The sequence below is a fragment of the Leptodactylus fuscus genome, chromosome 10, assembly GCF_031893055.1.
Source record: "Leptodactylus fuscus isolate aLepFus1 chromosome 10, aLepFus1.hap2, whole genome shotgun sequence".
Lineage (NCBI taxonomy): Eukaryota > Metazoa > Chordata > Amphibia > Anura > Leptodactylidae > Leptodactylus > Leptodactylus fuscus.
Genome location: NC_134274.1, coordinates 70,196,367 through 70,205,084, shown reverse-complemented (window position 1 = coordinate 70,205,084; position 8,718 = coordinate 70,196,367).

The following is an 8,718-nucleotide window of genomic DNA, read 5'->3' as shown; positions in this document are numbered from 1 at the left end:
GCTGTATTATGCCATCCAAAGTAGACACCACGTATCACCCTTGTGGTCTTGATGGACTCTAGTGGTACCCTTGTGTGTGGCATGGTTTCATATATACCAACGCTGAGATAAAAATATATTTTTTAACAATATAATGGTTTGATAAAGTGAAACCTTCTTGAATTAAACATTCTGCATTTCTAGTCAATGCATCCACTTAGGATAACAGATGCAGATCTGAGCCAAAAGTGAGAACCAGAACTAGATACACTGATCAAAATGGTTAACATGGTGCTGTGTGTTCAATACCCCCCGGGCCACACCAACTCCAACCCCACAATGGTGTTCACCAGAGCCCCAGATGGTGGGGATGGACTTGGCGGCACTGCTGGGCAGAGCGGTATGGGTCGGGAAACGCCAAACACACAGTGCACCACAAATCACAGTAAACCAGACACTAAGATCTCTTACCAGCAGATGTTTTGGGTAACAGAGTAGGTCCAAAGATCCAGAAGGCTGTGGCGGGTGGTCAGAAGGTGGCAGCAGAGGGTCAAATCGTAGTCATACGGTCCGGGTCGTCAACAAAAGGGCAACGCAGTACAGTGGGAAATTCAAAGGGAGCATCAAGGAGGGGTTGGAGCAGTACAAAACCGGTATTCAGGAAGCAGAGGTCCATAGGTAAGCTGGGGTCATAAACAGGAGCAGGCACAGTACAAAATCAGGAGTCAAAGGCAGGATCAGAGATCAAGGCAAGGGGGTCAGAGCACAGGCAAACAGGACAAGAGAACGCTTACTACCAGGACAATAGAGTACAACTGAATAGCCAGCGGCAGTCCAAAGCCAGAACCCTCCCTAAATAGGCTTCAGGCCGCTGCTAGGCCGAAAACCGGAAGTCCCCCTTCTGGCTCAGGAAGAGAGTGGAAACCCCTGCAAAATGCAGTGGAGGCTCCGGCCTGCCTCCCAAGACCTGGAAGTGGGGGACTCGGGAACGCAGAAAGGAGAGGGCTGGCGGCCTCCGCACTGCGCTGCAGGGGCTCCGGCCCTGCTCCTGACAAAAAAATTGATCACAGTTGCCATGAAACAAATATAGCCCCTTAGATGTAAAATAGGTCATTTGTGAGAGTTAGTTACCACACAATCTTATACATGTACACCATTCTGATCTCCTGGTCACTAGTTCCTGAAAGCAATACATTTTTATTTGTCTGAGGCCTAACCGGATACCCTCAAAGTTAGTGTGGAATTGAATTTTTGTGCTCTCTGGCCAAAACAGTGAAAGCTTCCGCCACTCGTACACCCACTATGGTGTGTAGACCTATGGTGGACCACAGATGAGATGGTAGTATGAGTAGAGCAGAAAAGTCTGCAATCTGCCAGGAGTTATGATTGTTGTGCACTTTAAGACAGAAATTGGTCAGTAACCTCAGATGTTTTGGGGGGTTTGGGAAGCACCACTGTGTTACCTTGTCAGTATATAATGTGTGTGATATAACAAAGACCTTTTATTACTATTCATATTAATAGCAATATTGGGTCATTGTTAAAAGGTCCCAGGTTTTTCGTCCTATTGATAGAGCTTCTGCAAGTGGGTGGTAAGTGAAAGAGGTCTGCATGTCCGCGGGGTAGAGGAACGGATTACAGAGTTCCTGAAATAATAACCAGCTTAGCATTTCCAATAAGGAAAAACAGAACATAATATTAGCAATTGAATAACTCAGCATAGCCATTTATAGAAACACAGTCAACTCAGTATAAATAGAATAAGACTAGAGAGCTTGTGTCCAAGTTTCAAGAAGTGGCAAGCATTAGGTAGTAGGCCTTGGAGTATGACTTGGATTCTGTAGACCCCCAGGTTCCCTAACAGGTTCCCTTGTGTGTGATTTTGTCACCCTAAAATACTGTGACCTATTCAGAGGGGGAGATCAGTATATAACCTTGTTGAACCAACGTTCTTGAGGTAGGAAATACGATTAGCTCTCTCCAGAGGGAAAACACAATATCTCTTGGAGTAGGCCATTCCATAGCTTGACCAGCAATACAACACTTTATGAAAACCACGCGTTTCTCTCAAAACATAAGAAATTATTTATGGATAAAGTGGGTATCAGCCAAAGCTGTATTAATTATCTTAATTACATATGTAGAACCTTATTCTTACTTAATCCAACATAATATGTCACTGAATGCCATTGCCACCACTGCCACAGTGGGCATGTGTAAGATGTTCAGCCAGATGACACGTTTGTTCCTTCTCCAAGCTGTCGAGAGGGAACTACCGTATTTTTCGGACTATAAGACGCACTTTTTTTCCCCAAAGTTTTGGGGGAAAAGAAGGGTGCGTCTTATAGTCTGAAGGTGGCGCCTGGCATCCACTGTAATAGAGAAGCGGAAGCCGGCAAGTGATAGACGCCGGGGCCTGAGACATCGCTGCGCTCCCCTGTCCTGGCTTCATGCAGGGCAGAGGATCGTAGCGATGTCTCAGGCCCCGGCGTCTATCCCTCCCCGGCATCCGCCTCTCTAGTACAGCGGATGCCGGGTCAGTATCGGTGGCCCCTTCTCCCCTGGGGCCGGTCCCCACGGCCCCGTACCTGTGACGTTGCAGGCCGGCTCCTGCGCGGCGATATCGCAGGAGCCGACCTGTTCGGGTGACAGCCGGGAGCCTAATGAGGCTCCCAGGCCTGTCACTGCTATATATTAGTATTACGGCTGGGTCTATGACCAGCCGTAATACTAATAGACAGAATGGCCCATAGACGGCAATACACTTGCGACACTATGGGACTTGCGATCAAGTGACCGCAGGTTCAAGCCCCGGGGGGGGAATAAAATAGTAAAAAAAAAAAAAAAAAGCTTTAAAAATATGAAATAAATAAAAGTTCTAAATCACCTCCTGTTTTTTTTTTTTCAATACAAGGTGATCTAAGCAATAGATATCCCCCAAAATGGTATAACTAAAAAGTACAGCTGGCCCCGCAAAAAAAACGCTCTATGCATTCCCGTACAGCTGCAGGGTCACCTGTCAATGTGGCCTTGCAGCTGTTGCAAAACTACAACTCCCATATATTAAATATTTTACCACTTTTTGCTTCAAATTTTTTTTTCCCTATTTTCCTCCTCTAAAACCTAGGTGCGTCTTATAGTCCGAAAAATACGGTAGGTCCTGCCATTTGTGTTACGTATAAAACCAGAAATGTGAAAAACCAGACAACAAAACTCCAAAAAGGGGATGAAGGACGGATGATCCTTCTCTGGCTACTGGGTGATGTCCAAAAAGGAAGAGGACCAGCCAGCACCAGAGCTATATTGCCCCATTATTCCCATCTCCTCCTACCTTAGCAGCCAATCTGAGGAAACAGGAGGGAAGAAGGTTGACAATGTCTTATGTTCCCACAGCAGAAATTTTTCGATTTTCCTTTTTGACTCCCCACCTTCCAAAACTCATAATTTACCAACCTTCCAAACCTCATAACCTCATACCATATGAGGGTTTAAAGGGATTTTACCATTAAAATCAAATTTTTTTTCATTGACATGTAGGAATAGCGTTAAGAAAGACTATTCTTCTCCTACCTTTAGATGTCTTCACCACGCCGCCGTTCAGTAGAAATCCCGGTTTTTGTCGGTATGCAAATGAGTTCTGTGGTTTGAGCGCTGGGGGCGTCTCCAATGCTGCAAGAGAACTCTCCAGCGCCGCCTCCATCTTCTACAGGAACGGCCTCTTCACGTGTCTTCTTCTGGTGTGGGCGGTCAAACTTCTAGGCTTCGGGCCTAGGGCAGAGCCGGCTGCGCATGCCCACAGGCCACAAGAAAATGGCAGCTTACTTATTGTGTAAGCGGCCATTGTTCTTGTGGCCGCGGACATGCGCAGTCGGCTCTGCCTGAGGCCTAGAAGTTTGACCACCCGCGCCGGAAGAAGACGCTTGAAGAGGCCATTCCTGAAGAAGATAGAGGCGGCGCTGCAGAGTTCTCTCGCTGCATTGGGGATGCCCCCAGTGCTGTTTGAGCGCTGGGGACAGCCCCCAGTGCTGCAAGAGAACTCATTTGCACACCGACGAAAAACAGGATTTTTACTGAACGGTGGCGCGGAGAAGACATCTAAAGGTAGGAGAAGAATAGCCTTTCTTAAGGCTATTCCTACATGTCAACGAGAAAAAAATTTATTTTAATGGTAGAATCCCTTTAATGTTTGTGGGACAAATTGTACTTTGTAATGGTGCCATTTAATATTCTGTATGATGTAGAAAAACTTGGAGATAAACTGTGTTTATGTAGGTTTCTTACAGGCTTTTTTTTACGGTGTTCACTCTGTCACCAAGTCCAAAATGCTAAATGCAATACCTCATTTAATTTCCGCTGACAAATAGGGCTTTTTTCTTTCTTTTTTTTTTTTTTATTCCATCCACCTTCTCAAAAGATATCACCCCTGAAGGTTATATGTAAATTCGCTCTTATTGTTCAGGTGCACAGTGGCAATGAAACGATATATGTCACTTAGCATTTTGAACTTGGAGACAGGTCCTCTTTAACCAGACATATCCTTATACACATAAGATCGCCTCTAGGGCTGAACAAGTCTGATGTCTAGCCTCTAGGGTTGAGCCGATCTTGACTTTTCAGGATCGATTTTAAAATCCGATTTCCAACCTTTTTTCATCGAACCCGATCTCCATCCCAATTCCGATCCCAATGCAAGTCAATGGGATTTTTTTATTAATCAGAGATCGGATTTTAAAAACAATCCTATTCACTATACAGCATGGAATCTAACAATTGTTAGAATCCACGCTGGGTAGTGAATCACTAAGTAGCCAGAGGATTTTTTTTTAAAATCCTCTGGCTACTTAGTCCCCCCTGGTGTCCACTTACCTGCAGAGATGGCTGCTCCGGTGTTCTTCTTCGCCTTGCTGCCGCTCCACACTGCTCTTCTCGCCTCACTGCCTACTGCCTCCCAGGTTAGGAGAGTGTGGGCGGGTACAGGGAGGGGAGACATCACGTCTCCCCGCCCTGTACCCGCCCACACTCTCCTGTCACAAGCCCCGCCTTCCTAGCTCTTTAAACACTAACCTGGGAGGCGGGGCAGTGAGGCGAGAAGAGCAGCGTGGAGGGTCAGTGAAGAGAAGAAGAACACCGGGACCAGAGCAGCCATCTCTAGAGGTAAGTAGCTACTAGAGATGTTACTTTAGTCTCTCATTAGAATGAATGGAGGCAGATGGCGCGCAGGGAGTTAAGGCTGTGTGCCGGCTGCTTCCATTCATTCCTATGGAATTGCAGCGGAGCCTTCACACTGAGTATACACTATATACTCAGTGTGAAGGCTAAGCAAAGCATTGTGGGAAATACTACCGATCTCGATCCCACCTAAAAAGATTGTGTTCGGAATTCCGATCGCGATCGTGAAATTTTCTCGATCGCCGATTGGAATCCGATCTTTTCCAAACACGATTGCTCAACCCTACTGGCCTCTCATTATAAGTGCGACCTTACATCCTACTTACTGCTATTACTTTAGTTGTCTACGTCTCTATCTCTCCTGTAACCTTTTTAGTACCGAATCCTGTACTCAAGATGTGGTATTACAAGGGGGGTAATATCGCCTTGAAGCCTTCTTAGAATTATGAGAACTATTTTGAGCCTGAGTACGATATAGTCACAGCAACGTATTCCCAACTACAGCCGAGAACTCCTGAACCTTACGCTAGTTCAGCTTTGATAGGGTGAGATGTGTATTTGGGAAGTACAGACCAAGCCCTTATATAACACATCATGAAATGTGTAAACACAAATACACCATACATAGCATTTTTACAAGATACAGGTGCTACACAACAAGCAACTACTTGACCATTTCCCAGAAGCGACTTAATTTTTGTTTACTTCTTCTGGAAACAATTAGGATACTCACAATTACTCTTTTCTATTCAGGACACAGAGTTTAGCCAACACAATAAGGGATAGATGATTCATGCATAGGAAACACAAATGACAGCTTACGCTAAGTTCACACTATCGCTAGCTCTCCGTCTTTCGGGTCCATCGGGGGACCCAAACTACGGAGAGGCGGACCACTAAAACTGGTTACTGAGCCCCGGCAGACCCCATTTATTGTAACAGGGTCCGTCAGGGTGACCGTCGTTTTGAAACTAAAAGCGGTGAAGAAAAAGATCCTTCATGTAGGAATTTTTTCCGACAATTTTCGTCGGTCTTTGCAGTGGAGTCTCCACAGATGTGAACCCAGTCTTAGTACTCAGCTTCAGTCTTCAGCAGCTAAAATTAACTGAGTTTACTAAAACGTACCTTAGCTCAAAATTGGAAATTTAAGGAAAGCAAATAGCCCTAAAAAACTCACACAGAAATGTCTTCAGGTTACGAAAGTAGTGGATCCATGTGCATCACCCATAATACCCCGAGAATAGAACACTCCTGGATTTTTTCTAAGGGTCCCTTCACACAGAGTTTTGTGGCGCTGATTTGGCCACAAAACTCGTGTAAAAAGAAGTGCTGTAAAACTGAAACCCATTGAGTTCAATGGTGTCCGTCTTACGCGCGCTGCCCATTGAACTATTTTACCTATTACTTTCAATGTGTTACACACGTTAAGTGTACACGAGTTAACACATTGAAAGCAATAGGTAAAAAAAACCTCCCATTGAGTTCAATGGGCAGCGCGCGTAAGATGGAACCCATTGAACTCAATGGGTTTCATTTTTACAGCGCTTCTTTTTTACACAAATTTTGTGGCCAAATCAGTGGCACAAAACTCCGTGAATGGACCCTAAGTGTGTCTTAATTCTCAGCTAAATTGCTAGCTGTCAACATTCGTGGTACCCACTGGTACTGGAACTGAAATACCTACTTATAAGCTATTAGATTGACTTTGACCCAAAAATCATGGCCTCCACACATGGCCTCCAGACAGGTAGTCTAATAATATGCCAGATTTATCACAGTGACTGATGCGGGATGATAGTCTATCTAGTCTATGTTTACGTCACCTTTCAGTGGCTTACTTTGAGACTGAATTGTTCAACGTTATTTTGATACATTTTGTGACATAGGGGCGTACTGAAGTAACGAGAGACCGCCATGAGGTGGTTCAGGGACTTATTAGACCATGCATGCCCTGCTAAGAAACCTGGGTAAAGAATATGCAAATAGGACATCCTTTGTGGAAAAGAGGGTCATACTTTAGTACCACTTTTTGGAAGCTAGCTACCTATAGATTAATGCATGTTTTTTCATTAAACTAGTTGCCTAATTTGGGAATATCCAAGCCAATATAACTCCTAAATGGAAGCAGTTCCTATCCATAGACAGCGGCTTGTGATCCACATCTTAGACTTATCACACGGCCACCCAGTACCCTGGATGAGAGGCAATAGTTGCCTGTGGATGGGATCTTCTTCTTGGAGTAGTTATTATGGCTTGACTATTGTTCCTACATTAAGTAATTGTGTCCTTTTTGTTTTTGAAGATCATGCAATAATCTTGTGGGATCTTCCTTCCAAAAGGTGGTGCTAAAACATGTTTTTCTTTTTCATCAAGGTCATATTTGTATATACGTACCCAGGCAAGCATGGGGGTACACGCTGTGGCTGAAAACCATTGTCCCCTCTATACTGGATGAATGCCCGTGAGGGTGCAGAGACAGTAGTCACTTCCAGTCCATGGACCCTGAGGGGGCCCCAAAGGTCTTTCTGCCTTATAAACACACCACTATTTTAAATGGTAGGGATCCAAATACAAATTTTGCACTGGAGTCCAGGAGTTAACACCCACGTGCAACCACAGGTGCCATCCTGACTGTAGTAGCGCCTTCATCAGTATTTATTGGGGTGCTCTGGGAGTTAGCGGTGAGCTGTATTCATTATTCTTTGCTTCCGATACCGAGTGCTGAAGTCACAGCGGGTCCCGGAGCCGGAGAGGAAGCATGGAGCAAAGTGGTGAGTGTAACTTGTTCCTTAGACATCACTGTGGGGGCTATTATATTATATTATATGTATTGGGTCATTACAGGTGGGGACACTGAAGAGTTCATTCTACTTAATGTGACGGACATTATAGTACATTTAGGAGTACTGATGGGTCCATTATACTACATGTGAGAGCACCAGGGGGGGCCATTACATACTTGTTGACAAAGGCTCCAAACAATCTTGTTAACATTTATAAGTGTCACTGCTTTGGGGGTACTTGTTGGGGACTTTTTCTCACAAAGGGTACGCTTGAAAAGGTTAAGAAACACTGGCCTTTTCCATATGTTATACTCATGTGATACTTAAAAAAACAAAAAGAAGAGAGACACCGAGCGCACTAAGTGTAGTATTGGCAATATAATATGGTGAATAGTGAAAGAACGACCAGATAGCTTCTCACCTGAAACGGTTGTGAAACGCCAAAACCCCCCGTTGAGTTTATAGATGCAAATGCCTGGCGAGAGTGACAGCGGTTCAAGCTGTGCAGCGGAGGCCTGAAGGAACAATGGACAAACAACAAAGACCCAGAGGTGTGTAGCAGGAGATCCACTGGTGATGATGAGGATGAGGCACAAGCTTTGAAATTTTGGCTTGTGCCTCATCCTCATCATCACCAGTGAGTGCGGATCTCCTGCTCCAGACCTCCGGGTCTTTGTTGTTTGTCCTGTGATACTTAGTATGGAATATTTATTTACTGTGGTTCGGCCCGCACGACATCTACCCCTATGTTTGTGACCTGACAAATGACTGGAAATAAATTATTACC